At 38.0% G+C, this 3,530-nt stretch overlaps 1 long non-coding RNA gene across 1 annotated transcript; it reads left to right on the top strand.

Annotated features, from left to right (window-relative positions):
• The first annotated feature begins 299 nt into the window (after positions 1-299).
• LOC142166910 (uncharacterized) lies at positions 300-3,119 on the top strand. Its single transcript, XR_012697415.1, has 2 exons — positions 300-496; positions 1,168-3,119. It is a non-coding gene; the product is annotated as an uncharacterized LOC142166910 (long non-coding RNA).
• Positions 3,120-3,530: the final 411 nt, after the last annotated feature.

The raw sequence follows: 3,530 nt of genomic DNA, 5'->3' as shown, positions 1-3,530 counted from the left end.
CATCAACGTAGAGGGAAGTGCGATGATAATTGCATCCGTACAATTGTGTTGCGGACCGCACTTTTAGGATAAGCACAATTGAAAAATTACAAGTTCTCTGATCTTTTGAAGAATGAGTGTGGGCAACAACGCAGGCATTTTTTGGCCGCAAAAATTCTATTGCAACCACAAAAGCTTGTTCAGAAAGTAGGTGAATTATGAAGGAGAAAATTGCGGTCGCACAACTAAAAGTACGGACCACAATTCAACAAACACACAAGAGGGTCCATATAACTTAGTGAGGACCGCACTTCATTTTTATGGTCGCACTTAAATTTCTTTTAACCCGACCCGATGTGTAAATTGAAGGTATCTAAATCTAATTTCTCTTTTCCCCCACTCTTTGGGATTGAACCTAACAGATTCTTATTCACTATTTGAGCAAAACTAAGGGCAAACTAATCACCATTTTACTTCTCCACTCTCACTCAAGTGTGCATCTTCTCTTAACCCTATGGTATGCGTTATTTTTCTTCTTATTCTTTTCTTTTTCTTCGGGCATATTGTTTGTTATAGGGGCTATTCTTTCTGACTGTTTGCTTTACATGGGGGATGATATAGAGTATTTAGGAAAATTCAATTGAAGAGGGGAAGCATGAAATCATACCTGTTACATGTGCCCTTGCTATCAGTTTCTTTTCTATTGTGCTTGAGTGTGTGTTTTTGGTGTTGGATTGCGCCTGGGCATTTGATAGTCATTGAGTCTTTAATTGACAAATATGTGATTTTTATGATTAAAATCAATGAATGGGTTCTGAGTTGTGTGATTGTGGTCTGCATAAATTCTGTGAATTATGAACTAGTTGAAAAGTGCGGACCAGAACTAATTTTTGTGGCCTCAATTTTGGTCCGCACTGACAGCCAAAGACTTGAGTTACTAAGACATGAAGCACAACCGACTTTGGCATTCGCACTTGAGAAAGTGCGGACTAAAATTAATTTTTGCGTTCACACTTGAGAAAGTGCGGACCTCACTTAACCCTGCCCCTAGCACTTTCCCTATTCCTTTTCTCATTCATTTTTTCAATTGTTAGCCTCAGTATTTAACTTATATAGGAACTTCTTAGCATAGTATGTGATCCACTAGCCTCTGTATTTAACTTATATAGGAATTTCTTTTCTCTAAAGGAATGAAAAAAAGAGCTGTGAACCGAGGTGTTATGGATGTACTTGCCAAAAAAGACCGTTGGTAGGGGAATGAGGCTACTTCAAGATGATTCAGGGTCATATGTCCCTTCTAGGGAATCATTTGAGGTTATGGACGAACCGGAGAGATATATAATGATAGGCAACCACAACCTCATAGAAATTTTGAGTCCCAATTAGACAAGGGGAGTTCTCAAGCTGCCTAGAGCCATAGCCATGCTCCTGACACTATACCAAACAGTAACAACTCACCAGCTGAAAATGAAGTAGATGATGGGAAAGGTGATCCCAGATCCAGAGATGGTGAAGAGAGGTCAAAGATAAATGCTGTATGGAAATATAAGTTTCTAAGATACGAGGATTTTGATAACTACAAGCACAGTCGGAAAGAAAGATAAATCATTTCTAAAAGAGCAATCAACACAAAGGATTTGACCAAGTACAATCCGTATTTCTTAGAACAGTTTACCAAAAGGAGGGGGTGCATGCAATTTATCGAGCCATTTGTTGATGTTCAAGAGCACCTTGTGCGTGAGGTTTATGCCAACATCGCCCATATAGTGAAGGGAACCAAAGTCACAAAGGTGAGGAATTTAAAAATGAAGTTTGATCAGAAAACCTAGAATGCATATTTGGGAATGTATGATGTGGTACCTACAAAATACCTGGCTAAGATAGTTGAGAAAGATATAGCACGATCACGAGTGGCTAGTATTTTGGAACCAGGAGCTTCTCCACCTTGGTTAGCTATTGGGGTGAGGATTTATAGAGTTACATTGAGTTTTGAAGCAAAGTATGGCAAACATTTGTATGTAGCCGACTTCACCCTTGCAAGAATGACAATTATTTACCTTTAGAGTGGGTGGTGCTTATTGTTACTCTCATATAAACTAATATCTATATGGTTTCTCATCAAGAAAATTCATCCTTACCATTTTCCAGCACCATCACTTAGTACCTTTTAGATTCTAAGGTCGAGCCGAGGCCATTTGATGTCAAAATAAAACCAATAGGACCCTTTAGTTTGTATTCGTTGAAAGATCTCGTGAACCCAAGAACAAGAAAAGCACTCCATATGAACATGCTCCTGGCCAGTCCGAAGATCCAGGAGTGCCCATTATTGGAACCTCCAACATGACATCCTCATCTGTTACACCTGTTGATATGGTTATTGAGATTTAGAGTATTGCACCACCACATCCTTCCACACCAGTTGCGAGACCTGCTCTAGGACCTTCTGTCACAGGCCTATTGTCTGCTTTGGGAATTTCTAAGACTTTGGTGAGTTTGAACAATTTGATGCAGAATGCAACTAACAAATTGACAAAGTTGATAGCTGCAGTGATACCCTCTACTACACAACCTTCTCTCATTACTTTGGATTAGGTCCAGAAGCTGTTAGAAAATAAAAAGATGATTATGGATACATTAGTTCAATGCGAGTCAGTGATTAAGTATCTAGTTAAGCAAGTGAAGGAGTTGACGACAAACCAAGTAATAAAGGCTTCAGTAGATGCATTGATGGAAGAGGTAAAGAAGGTCATTGTTCGTGATCTTCCATTTGATATGTTAATTGACCATTCTCAACCTCCTATGCCAATTTAGACTACCCAGGGTGCCTCATCCAGTAAACATGAGCCTAAGATCAGCACACATATTGAGGATCGACAGAGAAAGGTTTAGGTGACACAATCCACAATTCTGAGGATGAGCATAATGAGAATGGAGATGATCCTGCAGTCGTTGGAGATTCTTAGGGAGATTCTTCATCTCTTCTCTATCTTTACTTTTGTTTATAAGCATCGGTGATAATGCTTACTTTTTATTTGGGGGATGAGAAATTTTAATTGATGGTTTGTAATAACTTGATGATGACATTTGATATTTTTGAGTAGTTTGGTACTTTTAGTAGTTATATTTTCTATATTTCTGAGTAGTTTAGTACTTTCAGTAGTTATGTTTTCTTTTGTTTTCTTTTGGTATGATAAATAAGCCTTTGATTTTCTTAATGATGCAGTTCTTTTCAAAGATAGTTTTTTTGTTTTAACCGGGTGATATTTTCCGATGATGCATAGCATGATAACTTTCTTAAGAGAAATAATCTTTTACATGCTTTGGTGGAGTAGTATCTATTTATGAATAAAAACTTTGATGGTCGTCCTTTTGTGCTAAGTTATTTGTGACTCAGGTGGTACCAACACATTTAACCACGTGAATATAGTTTGAAACAAGTGCTTGAGTCTATTCGAAAGGTCTAATTCTAGTTTGTGACTTTGAGGTTCTTTGCTGACCTTTTTGAGCCATTAGTTCGTATGTATAGGCCATGGATATCTTGTCAACTGATT

This window comes from Nicotiana tabacum, chromosome 12 (genome assembly GCF_000715075.1).
Source record: "Nicotiana tabacum cultivar K326 chromosome 12, ASM71507v2, whole genome shotgun sequence".
Classification (NCBI taxonomy): domain Eukaryota; kingdom Viridiplantae; phylum Streptophyta; class Magnoliopsida; order Solanales; family Solanaceae; genus Nicotiana; species Nicotiana tabacum.
Note: the sequence above shows the minus strand (reverse complement) of the source record. Positions and strands in the feature narration are given on the sequence as shown.